Here is a 13,920-nt window from a genome sequence, read left to right on the forward strand (position 1 = left end):
CTATAGATGCATAGAATATCTCATCCCCAGCTTCTATCAAGTTGAAGGAAAGTGATACTTAATAATCTAAATTAAAAACATTATAAATTAGAGTTTCGTACACAAGTAATTTTAATAGAAATGTCAACAATAGTATGTACCTTTACCAGCTGCTAAACATAACACATTAAAGGTTAGCAAACAGCAAATAATGTTCAGATTTGAAATTGGAGTCCTCACTGTAAATGCATGCCTTTACAGTGCTCCTGTAAATTACGTAGATACAGAGATACGTCATTTCTGACAGTAAAATAATTATTTATTGCGCTACACTGAAAGAAAAAGGAGCTAAATCTCTATTAAATCATTGCTAAAACATTGCTGTAAATCAGTAAACTGCAATCTCACATTATTAATAAGTAACACTAGTGTATCTTATTATGTATAAAGAGGAAGAATTAACTTCAAATTATTAAGATAAACAAGTTATTTTTTATTTGACAAAAGTATACTCACTTAACGCCACTTAGTCTAAAAGAGAACAAATATTTCGAAATTTTATGTACTGTTCGAGACTGTAAAAGCAATATAATGAAGCACTCTAATAAGAGGACGGCTTGAGGTTAGGAAATATGTCAATCGACTTCATACTTGAAGTATACGACATTAGAGTATAATACGTATCCTTATATAGATTTTTAACCTGCCTACCGCTTAATGTGCTATCTGTAAATAATTAATATAAATACATAGAACGATCACAGATTTTTTAACCTCGCGTAATGCTACAGTTTTTTAGTTTATTATTGTTTTACAATCTCAAACATATATATATAAACTTTCGTATTTTATTTCCAAACGGGACCGTGTCCGATCGTTACCGTGTCCGATCGACACCGTGTGCAATCGTTACCGTGTGCAATCGACACCGTGTCCGATCGACACCGTGTGCAATCGTTACCGTGTCCGATCGACACCGTGTGCAATCGTTACCGTGTGCAATCGTTACCGTGTCCGATCGACACCGTGTGCAATCGTTACCGTGTGCAATCGTTACCGTGTCCGATCGACACCGTGTGCAATCGTTACCGTGTGCAATCGTTACCGTGTGCAATCGTTACCGTGTCCGATCGACACCGTGTGCAATCGTTACCGTGTGCAATCGTTACCGTGTGCAATCGTTACCGTGTGCAATCGTTACCGTGTGCAATCGTTACCGTGTCCGATCGACACCGTGTGCAATCGTTACCGTGTCCGATCGACACCGTGTGCAATCGTTACCGTGTGCAATCGTTACCGTGTGCAATCGTTACCGTGTGCAATCGTTACCGTGTGTAATCGTTAACGTGTGCAATCGACACCGTGTCCGATCGACACCGTGTGCAATCGTTACCGTGTGCAATCGGCACCGTGTGCAATCGTTACCGTGTCCGATCGGCACCGTGTGCAATCGACACCGTGTCCGATCGACACCGTGTACAATCGTTACCGTGTGCAATCGGCACCGTGTGCAATCGTTACCGTGTCCGATCGGCACCGTGTGCAATCGACACCGTGTCCGAATGCAACTAAATGTGTCCGATCGGCACCGTGTCCGATCGGCACCGTGTCCGATCGGCACCGTGTCCGATCGGCACCGTGTCCGATCGACACCGTGTCCGATCGTTACCGTGTCCGATCGGGAATGTGTCCGATCGGGAAATATTGTCGTGTCCGATTTGTAATGTGCGCAATCGGGACAATCCCCTTGCGCATCCGGGGTCCCGAGCACATCATCACCGTAATCTCTGTCAGTCTTTGGGCTGGCGGAGACCGGGAGTCCCTCCGGGGACTCGCGAGGTAGGCGACCTCTATAATAAGTTCGCCCGGTCGAGTGGGACCGTAAGGGACGAGTCTAGGCTCTGTGACCCGGCCGCTCTATGGGAAGGAAAACCCAGACAGTAAACCGGGGGTCCGGGAGCCCTGCTTAGAGGATCGACCCAGGCTCCCCAGCCTGGGTGACTTCGGTCTTCTTCTCCTGGTAGGGGTTGGCGACCCCGACTTCAAGCGCCTGGTCGGCCGGGATCATTAGAGGGGAGTACACTCCCCTCACCGGTCTTGTGTGGGACGGGTGGTCCTTGGTCTTCACCCATTGCACGCCGGTGCTCCGGCAGGGTAGGGGCTCGGGGGTGCCTGTTCCCATAAACCGTAAGCCGTTGTGGCCTAAGGGCTACTGCGGAGCGGGGAGCCCCTTTAGGAGCTTGGGAGGTAGACGGCCTCTTTAAAAATCGCCCGGTTGGACGGAAACGTGAGGGACAATCATCGCTCTGTTACCCAGCCGTCCTATGGGAAGGCTACCCAGAATATAAACCGGGGGTTCGATACCCCTGCTTAGAGAACCGACTAGTTAGACTGGCGTCGGCTACTCGGACTATAATGATCGATGGGGGAAGGCGACCCGGTATCAAACGCCCGATCGGCCGGGGTCGATAGGGGTGGGTGACCACTCCGCCGGCCTAGAGGACGGATACTTCGAAAGAAAAACCAACGGGTGGAGGGGCTGGATTTCTCACTCATTGCACGTCGGTATGCCGACAGAGTGGGGGCCTGGCTCAACTGTCCCTAGAGGAAAGAAGACCCCGATGGAAACTGGGGGGGGGGCGGCTGACCTTCTTAGGAGCCCGACTAGTTTGACGGTGTCGGCTACAAGGGCTCCAAAAGTCGATAGGGGAAGGCGACCCTGATTGTAAACGCCCGGTCGGCCTTGGACCGAAAGAGGTGCTCGCGCTCCTGACTGGCTAGCCGAGGGAGTGGCTACGCACCTCACCGGCCTAGAGGTTGGTCACCTCGAGAAAGGTCCGACTCGAAGGTGGTTACTTCGTTAAAAAATTGACCGCGGTCGGTCGGGACCGGGAGAGGTGGTGTGGCGGTTGCATGCCGTCGGGCGGATCGTTCCTGGTGAGACCTAGGGCACCCGCCTGGAGGACCGGAGGCGTGATTGCACCGGTGGATGCGATCGCTAATTCCGCTTCACCGACATAGAGGATGGACACCTTGAGAAAAAACCAAAGAGGGAAAGGAATGGATACCTCATTTCCGACGAAATTAAGAACCACGGTTGGTTGGAACCGAGAGAGGTGGTACGGTGGTCTACATACCGCCGGGCGGGATGCTCGGTTTGCGGACATTCACGTGCTGGCGGATGGGATCACTTTTTGCACTTCATCAACCTAGAGGGACGGGCACCTCGATGAAAACGGCCGCGGTTGGTCGGAACCGAGAAAGGCGGTGCTGGTCATGTGCCGCCGGGCGGGGCATTCCGCCGTCTATGGTGGCGCTCCCTCCTTAGCGGGGGTGGGGCGTGGCGGGCTGTGGCGCTCCCCGAGGGGGTCCATGACTGGTTGCTTCGGCGCTCCCCGAGTGGACCTTGAAATCGAAGGATAAACCCTTCGTTTCTGCCAAGAGCCGGGACGTCATCGCCGACACACCCGACATGTCCCACAACAAAGGGGAACCCAGGGTGGCGCAGAACGAGAACGAGGAGCAGAAGGGGCAGCAGGTGCAGATAGTAGAGGCGCACCAGAAAAACGAAACACACCTAAATCTGACCCAGAGGAACCTGACGGGAGAGGAGGACATAAACGAGTCTCCACAATTCGTGGAACTCGCCGATGAGGAAGTGGAGAGGCTGATGGCGAGAGGCAATATCCGCATCCCGGAAACGTCATCGCCCGGAAGCCAGTTGTTCGCAGCAGAGGAGGAGGTACGGCAGGAGCCGCAACCGGAGGGAACTGACCAGCTGAACCAGATGACCAAGGGCGTCTACACCCAATTGTAGCGTAACAAAGATATCCTTTCATTAATGTACCTGCGCGAATTAACATTGAGAGATTCGAGTCAATTTTATTTTATATTGTTTTTTATCATTTTATTGAGTAAAAGTACACAAAGTACAATTAGGTTTTAAGATATATACATGGCAACGAGCCAGCGCATTAGCGACAACACATAATAAATAATACATACACTCAAGTACACTTGACATAAAAAGTACAGAAAAATAACAATAAAAGAAATAACACTTATTACATGATATTAATCACCTAACAAAATATATCCTAATCCCAAAATAAATAAACATCCGTTAATATAGACCCAGATAAGTTTAAACTAATAGTATTGACATTCATTTTCATTCTATTTGCAATTGCAGTAGTTTGCATCTTATTACTCACATATTCGCACAAAGTGCAATCAGAATCATATTATTTACCCTAATTACAACAAGATGAAATTCAAAGAGTACATCGTAGTTTCATTCATTATATTTTATGCATTATTCGTTAACTTCCCAGATCCAGATATAATTATTACACTACACATATTATTCACACTATACATATTAATATTAGGAGCAGGAGTCGATCCACGAGTGATCCGCGAGTGACAATAGTCATCTCATTTATTTGATGTTCATTTATAATTTACATAATTTCGTTCATAATGTTACCATTAATAACGAGCGGGACGAATTCCCGAGTACATAGCGAAGGTTCACATAATTTAACGCGTTTCAAGCGGTTACACTTTTAGTACACTTTTATACACCACCTACACCTGTTTCTTAGAATCAGCGTGCGAGACGAGCCAGCGAAGGCTCTACACCTTTGTTTACACTTTTTACACTTTCTACACTTGCATGTCAGTTTCAGCGTGCGAGACGAGCCAGCGAAGGCTCTACACTTTTGATTACACTTTTTACACTTTTTACACTTGCATGTTAGTTTCAGCGTGCGAGACGAGCTGATAAAGGCCCTACACTTTTATAACACTTTTGACACTTTTTACACCTGCATGATAGATTTCAGCGGGCAAGACGAAGTCACCGAAAGGTGCTACACTTTATAAACACTCTCTACACTCGACGTCTTAGGATAAGCGTGCGAGAGGAGCCAGACACGGCGATTACACTTTTGATACACTTTTAGCACTCCAAGTGCAGATTTATTAAATTTATTGAGTTTCACATATATTATTTACAGTTACGTCTCACGGAAGAGAGAACAGCCAAATGGAGTCATTCCAGGCAAAGATTTATTTAACATGGCATATTGCATTGATTTTCATTATATTCAGTTACACTTTCTTACACTTTTGTGAACTTTCTACACTTTTAGACGGCATTCAGCCAATTTGATATTATATTCATGATTTTGATACTTAAACATTATTCCCTGTCGATTTAAGAATTCATTATTATATGATTATGCGTGCGGTAATATTAAACCGCGTTATACTTACCTTTTATACTTACCTTTATTACACCGACTTCGGTGATTAGATGAGACGATTCCATAGCGATCCCGGGTACCTGAAAGAAAGAGAAAATTAATACTTACCTGGTTTCATAGGATTCGTCTATTGTGACGTTGAGAGTCACTCGGTGCAAATCGAGTGACTTTTGGTTCCCTTGCGCGAAGTTTGCGTGCAGCGACGCGTTTGGTTCACGCGAGTGCGAAAGCCAAGTCGCGCCGTTGCACTTTAGTGTAGCATTTCATGATAAGGTGCCGAGTCACAAGAGCGACTCGGTAAGCGAAGTGCAGATGGAGTCGTACCATCTACACCCTAAGGTATGTGCCGCCAATGCGAAGGTTGCGCGCCTAAAATGAGGACTCGGCGCATGCGTGAGTCTAAGGTGGGAGAACTCGACCCGTTCCTCCCGGACAGTCCGTCGCGAACTTTCGAGACGTTAACACGTGCAAGCCTGTTGCGTCATACAAATCGAAAAAGGCGTTCTTATCCCGTTATCCGCTAGCGTCAGTAGCGTGATTGAATTATTGTTAGAGACAGTGAGTGCGTGATACGGGAAATTCCTATTGCGCTTATATTGATCATTAAGATCCGCATTAACCGAGAAAGCGGCGTTTCGGTAAAACTCGACGTAATTACACGCGATCGAGCAAACACGCGCGCTAAGAGAGATTGCTGTACGATTTATTTTAATAAATTATTATTTGTTTATAATAAACAAAAAGCATTAATTCGCGACCCCAGTGAAGATCCTATCCGATATTCCGTATATACGCTTCGCTTAACAAGAGCGTGGCCGACGGCCTTGAACGCGCCCGCGACGTAGAAACGACAGCCATCTTGCTGAGAAGGAAGGACGGGGCAACGCAGTTGAACCAGGTTTCTGTATTTAAGCCCGAAAATACAGTGGCGACTGTAAACACAGCCCAAGTAGTAAGTGGCTATATTTCAATTTTAGTAATTCCATTCGTTGTTCCGGTCACAACCTCTGACTGGTTGTCACGATGCTTGTTGGTCGCCTTGCCTCGGGCGCCGTGGGGGCTGGGCGTGCCTGGGGGGTGGCGCTCTCGTTCTGGTGGCTGTGGTTAGTTACCATCCTTGCCGACCTAGAGGCACGGGCACCTCAATAAAAATGGCAGCGGGGGGCCGGAACCGAAAGGGGGACATGGGGCAGCTGTGTGCCGCCGGACGGGGCACCTGGCTGAGCGTGGCGTTGGACGCGCGAAGCCTTTGGGCGCTCACGTGCTGGCGGGCGTGGCTGGACTCCCCCCACCGGCCTAGAGGAGGGACACCTCGATAAAAAAGCCAGGAGGGTGAGGAATGGATACCTCTTGAAAAAACCACGGTAGGTCGGGACCGAGAGGGGCGAGATGTGGTTGCCGTACGCGCGTACGCCGCTTATCCCGCTTCCCGCCCCACCGACATAGAGGTGGGACCCCTCGATAAAAAAGCCAAGGAGGGAGGGTAGACGAGTGGGCGGTGCAGTTATGGTCGAGGTCCACGGCCTGGTTGTAAAACTCCGTCTGCGTGTTGGGCCCTTGGCTCCCCCAAGGGGGTATTGAACGGACTTGACTCGCGTTGGGGGGGACGGGTTGTTCGGGTTGGGAGCGTGGGGGCTGTTCCCCGTCGTCGTCTTGATTCGGTTGGCGACAGTCAAGGGTGACGTGTAATTGGGGGCTGGCTGGGCCGCGTCGGGGCGGCGGGGGGTTCGGGCCTCGGTTTCGTTCCGTTCCCGATGCCCGTCGGGCCACTCGGGCCAATGATAAAAAGGGCGGGGGTCCCATTACCTGCCTCTCCCTTCGTGCGCGGGGATCAATTGTCCGGTGGGGAGGAATGGGGGGGCGTTTGGGGTCCGGCCTGTGGGGCTGGCCCCTACTTGCCCGCCAGACCGGCTTGTGCCGGCACTTTATTTTGGGACTTGGGTTCGAAACTTTGGTCCCGGTTCTGGGCCTCCGTTTTTCTTTTTTCGGAGGGGATGGGGTTGTTGTTTTTCCCCTCACGTTTTTTCTTAGGTCGCGACTCGTTTACGCAGGGGGGTGGACAGCCGGATGGAGGTGTGACTGGTTGCTGCGGCGTTTTCGGACGGACTCCAGGACTGGTTGCCGGAGCGCTCCCCGATTGACTCCACGACTGGTTGCTTTGGTGCTCGCCACCTGGAGTTAGTGACTGGTTGCCTTGGCGCTCCCCGAATGGGGTCCTTGACCGATTGCCGCGGCGCTCCCCGACCACCTCTGGTTGTTACGCCCCCTAAGGAGGGTTTGCTTGCGGATGAGGGTGACGGCACTCATCCGTTTGTAGTAAATAGGAAACAGGGATCGCCCTGTGGGGCGAGGTGCGGGGGGGTCCATGGATGTGATCATTGCGTTTTCCCGGGACCCCCCCAGCATAGTACAGTGTTAGGGTCGTTCATGGGTGTTTTAGTCGGTAGGCTGCGTGCGTAGGACCGTTGGCGGTATGCGCGCGTGGAATCCGACACTCCCCCGTCCCATCCAGGGGCGGGCGGGTCTTCCCTCCGTAAGGGGGGCTACTGGTGCAAACTCCGGAGAGTGCTCCCCGATAGGATGTGTCCATGACTGGTTGCCCACGGGCGCTCCCTGATTGGACTCCTTGACTGGTTGCCGCTACGCTTCCATGTGATGGCGCTCCACTGAGTGGATCTGTGGCGACCGTCGAGTTTCCCCACTACTCATCTAGTGAGTTCGTGATTGTGGAAAGCCGAGCCCCTCCGTTGCTGCGCTACTGCGACAGTCTCTTGTAGAACACCGACACACACATACGCGTTAGCGTCCTGTGTAAGATAAGTTGCGTCGTACTCGTTACACTCGAGTCTCCTGTACTTTGTGATATTAAATAAACTTATATAATAGCCTCAATAAAAGTGCATCTTATTAATCTAACCGACAGAACATTAATTGCAGTAGCGGCAATTCGCTACAATTGGTGACCCCGACGTGATTTGTTCGGTTCAGTGCACGTTCGAGAAGTTTCTCGTCGAGGCCCGTCTCGTGTCCATCGACCTTGTCGGGAGGACACCCGACGGCATTTTTCTCTGTTTCAGATTCAGCCTGTGTACAGCTAGTACCCTGAAAAGGAGATCGACGCATACTAGGTGCAGACGCAAGTTTTTTTTTTTTCGCCGGCATTTAAGCCCCTAGCAACAACAGCGCGCCATTACGCACGACACGCTATTGGTCAAGACTCGTTCAACGTTAGTGCATCATTGGGCAGCCCGTTCAACCGATTTTCTTCCTTGGCGAGGCTGTTCCTAGCGGTTGACCTTCCGCACCGGTACAACGGTACATCGCAGCTCATCGCAGCCCGTCGCAGCCGTCGTAGTCGTCGAGACATCGTTCTGTAACGTTGCTCTCTCAATTATTTGTGTTATCAGCGCATGCGATCTCGTGTCTCGTGTGGGCCGTCCCCACGAGTAAGCGTTTATTGTCGACGCGTGAGTTGTGTATATTTAACGCGCGTTTGTAACGTAACCTCGCGCGTACCTTTGTAACACTTCGAATCGCGCTCTATTCCGCCGTAATCATGTCGGAACCGGCGCGTGTGGAATCATACCGCGTTCCGAAAATTCCGCCATTTTGGAAAAGTGAGCCGGAAGCATGGATTTTGCAAGTCGAGGCGTCATTGCGCGTGGCGGGAATTACTGTCGACCGAACCAAAGCCGACTATTTGTTAACTGGCGTCAATACTGAGGTAGTTGCACACATCTCGGACTTACTTAAAGCGGATCCACCCCCTGATAATCTATTCGAGCGTCTCAAAGAACGTGTCTTATCCGTTTACGCGACTTCGTCCGAATCTCGCTTGCGAAGCCTATTAAAAGGTCAGGTGTTAGGCGATCAAAAACCGTCACACCTTCTTAATCACATGAAAAATCTTAATAACGGTCAGTGCAGCCCAGCGGTGCTCAGATCTTTGTTTATCGAGCAACTTCCTGACTCTTACAAAGCGATTCTAGCCGCGATTAACGAGCAGGATTTGCAAAAGCTGGCCGAAATAGCGGATAGAATTTCCGAGACCAATAACCCGAGTACGTCGGTAGTACCGTTCGTCGCTTCGGTAACCCAAGCGAAAGATGCAGCACCTGCATCCAGCATCGATAAAAAATTAAATCAAATTACTAAGCAACTCGCGGCTCTTAATAAAGAGGTGTTTAAATCGCGACGTAATCGATCTAAGTCTAGAGGTCGTTCTTCCGCGCAATCGCAGGGTGCAAAAAAACCCGGTCTTTGTTATATCCACCGTAAATATGGAACCAAGGCGACATCCTGTCGCAAGCCATGTTCGTGGCAAGAACCTACACTTAAGGGGATCCTATAGCGACGGCCGAACTTCCTCGACGTCGGTAATGTAGACTAAAGCAAACGCCACCACGTAAGGTGGTGCCACTGGTGGTGACAACGCGAAACTCCGTACACGTACACACACCACTGAATTGCTCACACGGACGCACGGTGGTAGAGAGGCATATGCTATAGACGCGGCAACGCCGCGCGGCGTTGCCGCGTCTATGGATTCTTTAGCAATACGGCCTGAACCTGAAAATGCTTTCTGGCCGTCCGTAGCAGAAGGCAGTAACGTATCAAGGCTAATAAGCACCCGCTTTTTATAAATTACATATATTCTTATGCACACGTGTGCGTATATATATATATATATATATAATATGTATCTAATTATTATGTGTATGTTTATAATTGTCTGATGACAAATAATAACAGTAGCATAATTGAGAATGTGAATTAGTATACATAGTATGTATTGACGCGGGTACTTATTAGACTGGGCAATTTACTGCATCTCTTGCACCTCTAATAATTTTTTTCTTGTAATGTAAATGAATGATGTAAAACTCTTTCGAAGGATCTATCCATTCTTGATGGGGTAGAATAATAACTTCTATAACAAATGCAATAAATATTAAATTTATAGTATTGATTTATATAACTAATTTTATTCTATCTTTATATAGAAAAATATACACTCAGTCTTAGCATCAGAGTAGAGGGTAACGCAGCTGATGAACAGTATAAATAACAAACTGAATAAAAATCTTAATTATTATAACATAATGATATTAATAATTAAGATTTTTATTCAGTTTGTTATTATCTATACTGTTCGTCAGCTGCGTTACCCTCTACTCTGATGCTAAGAATGAGTGTATATTTTTCTATATAAAGACAGAATAAAATTAATTATATAAATCAATACTATAAATTTAATATTTATTGCATTTGTTATAGAAGTTATTATTTTACCCCATCAAGAATGGATAGATCCTTTGAAAGAGTTTACATAAAAAGCTCAGCGTTGGAAACCTCATATTATTCATAATTCTCCATTATTTGTTTAAATCTACGCAGCTTCCTTTTCAGTAAGATTGATAGTCTGAAGTAATAGGTGATGGCAAAAAATCTGAAATTATTGCACTATCATGCAGAAGCACTAAGAATTTAAATATATATTTTTATGCATATTAAAAGATATATTAGCAATCAGTCTAATTAGAAAAAAAGATGTACCAGATAATATAAAAGAAATTGTATATTAAAAAATGGTTTCTAATATGTATTCAGAGAATGTTGATTTATCATATTATTCTTTCAAATTTGCTTTCCTCCTTTTGAAAATTTACAAGAGAAACTTGTAACATATTACTTTATATTGATTTTTTTTAACATCTTTATTTCTTAAAAAGAAAACGAAAACCGTAGAAGAAAATTATTAAACTTATTTTTATCGTGTTGAGAATTCATTCAATTTTATCGCTACGTGTCTCAACTTCTCTTGTTAAAAAAAACAACTAATTTATAGCTTTTGATTTTATGTATAATTGTTAAATTTAAGTTTTGTCAGATGCGATTTGTGCGAGCTTATTTCGTGGAGCAAATATTTTGTTGCGTTTTCGAGAAAGTGTTTATCCGATCATTAGCGAAGCGACGCGATGCATTTATATTTGATCACGAGGGACTATGCGCAAATTTTCGCATTGTTTGCGGATTTTATAACTTTATTGACGAATATATAAGATCTAATATCTTTCGCATAATTGATTTACGATTACTCGCGTTTTATTGAGGCTCAGATGTACACCCGTCTGCATCACGTCAATAAAAATCTGGCAGCAAAATGTGTATGAATTCATTCGTTTAGCAAAGGATGCGCGTTGACCTTAGAAGCGCACGTTGGAATTTCATCTGGAGGGAAAAAACTTTGTCGCGTTTTTTTAATCTTTCTGACTCTTAAAATAAATTCTTCGTGTATATTTTTTCGCGCTCATAATATTATTTGATTTTTGCAGATTAATTTTCTTTTCACGCATGAAATATATTTTGGCAACTATGCCGTCTATAGGAAGAAATCTGTCGGACTGTGCTAACTCGGACCACGTGCGTTTCTGACGTTTAGATATTAGTGAAATTCGGTTAGAAAACAAAAAAATGACCTGTCTCGTTTCTTGATAGAAATTCGAGATGCTAAATACTAATTTATTGGGTGCGTTCAGGAAGACACTATTAGTGCTATTTGCTTATTTTATCCTTGTTTTACACCTGATGAACGATAAAGATAGAATGATGCAATAGCGCTAATAGCGCGCTTCCCGAACGCAGCCATTGTGTTATAAATTCGACGTTCGCTTTTCGCGTGAGACTGGCATCGGCTTCCTATCTCGCTAAACGGGCCTTTTTCAGTTGGATACGTTTTTTTCATTATAATATACAGAGGAGAAGAAGCTAGGGATAGTGGGATAGGTAGACATATATACATTTTGTACGACAATATCGGGGGTCTATCGTTAGTACGATTATTTTTTCTCTGGGCCCGGAGCCTCGTCCACGATGACAATATCGCGGACACGGGACGTCTCCAGAATCGTGCTCCGATTACTTTGTACTAAGAATAATTCTGCATAAATTTCTTTTGTGTCTTTATATCATATGTATTTTTCAAGCAAAGTTCATTTGCAGAATTTACGCGATGGAAGATATATATATACATATATAAACACATGTGTGTGTGTGTGTGTGTGTGTGTGTGTGTGTGTGTGTGTGTGTGTGTGTGTGTGTGTGTATGTGTATACATCTTCCATCGGATAAATTCTGCAAATGCACTTTGCTTGAAAAATACATATGATATAAAAGCACAAAAAAAAAATTTATGCAGAATTATTCTTATTGTTAGTACAAAGTAATCGGAGCATGATCCTGGAGACGTCCCATGTCCGTGATATCGTCATCGTGGACGGGGCCTGGGGCCCACAGAAACAATAATAAAAATAATATATGTATGTGCGTATGCGTATGTATGTGCGATTGCGTATGCGTGTGCGTGTGTATGTATATCTATGTTCAATTATTGCATTACTGGTTTTATGTAATATTATTTACTTTCGACAGTAACAATAAAAAAAATGTATTTCATTTATATATGTATTTTCGTTTATATTTCCCAACATTTTATCAACGAAATAATAAATAGAGTTTTTTGTCCTAAATAACATTACCGTTTTTCTTTCTTCAAATATACCCTAGAATTTTAACACCACACTTCTAAAAAATCCTGATTTTACCATACTAAGTGTACGCTACCCAGTGTACTAAGAGAGAGAGGGACAGGGATGGAGAGAGGGAGAGAGAGTAAAAGACAGAATAAAATTAGTTACATAAATCAATACTATAATTTTAATATTTATTGCATTTGTTCTACAAGTTATTATTTTACCCCATCAAGAATGGATAGATCCTTTGAAAGAGTTTACATAAAAAGCTCGGCGTTGGAAACCTCATATTATTCATAATTCTCCATTATTTGTTTAAATCTACAGCTTCCTTTTCAGTAAGATTGATAGTCTGAAGTAATAGGTGATGGCAAAAAATCTGAAGCACTAAAATGCAGAAGCACTAAAAATTTAAAAATATATTTTTATGCATATTAAAAGATATATTAGCAATTAGTCTAATTAGAAAAAAAGATGTACCAGATAATATACAAAAAATCGTATATAAAATAATTGCATGCAAAACTATGAATATTATATAATGATGATCATTGATGTTATGTTACCTTGTGTTTAGTGAGATGGCTTTTTTTTTTTTTTTTTTTTTTTAAAGCGGAGGAAACCTTTAAAAGGCACCCCGGTTTTTCGGGATAGTGTGAGATTCCTACTCACTAAAACCTCCACTGTGCATACGTTACCTGCTGCAATATAATGGCGTTGATTCAACGCTAGCCACGCCTCTTCGTTTAAAGTGATCCGCCCTTCAGACATGTCAAGTCTAATCTCTGTGTAACAATAAATAACTCTACGTACATAGATTAATATCAATATAATAAAAGAAATTATTTAAAAATATATTTTTATGCATATTAAAAGATATATCAGCAATCAGTCTAATTAGAAAAAAAAATGTACCAGATAATATAAAAAATATTGTATATAAAAAAATTGCATGCAAAACTATGAATATTATATATTGATGATCATTGATGTTATGTTACCTTGTGTTTAGTAAGATGGCTTTTTTTTTTTTTTTTTTAAGCGGAGGAAACCTTTAAAAGGCACCCCGGTTTTTCGGGATAGTGTGAGATTCCTACTCACTAAAACCTCCACTGTGCATACGTTACCTGCTGCAATAT

This window comes from Temnothorax nylanderi, unplaced genomic scaffold, assembly GCF_030848795.1.
Source record: "Temnothorax nylanderi isolate EJ_2023f unplaced genomic scaffold, tnyl_v1.0 TNYL_tig0368_pilon, whole genome shotgun sequence".
NCBI classification, from domain to species: domain Eukaryota; kingdom Metazoa; phylum Arthropoda; class Insecta; order Hymenoptera; family Formicidae; genus Temnothorax; species Temnothorax nylanderi.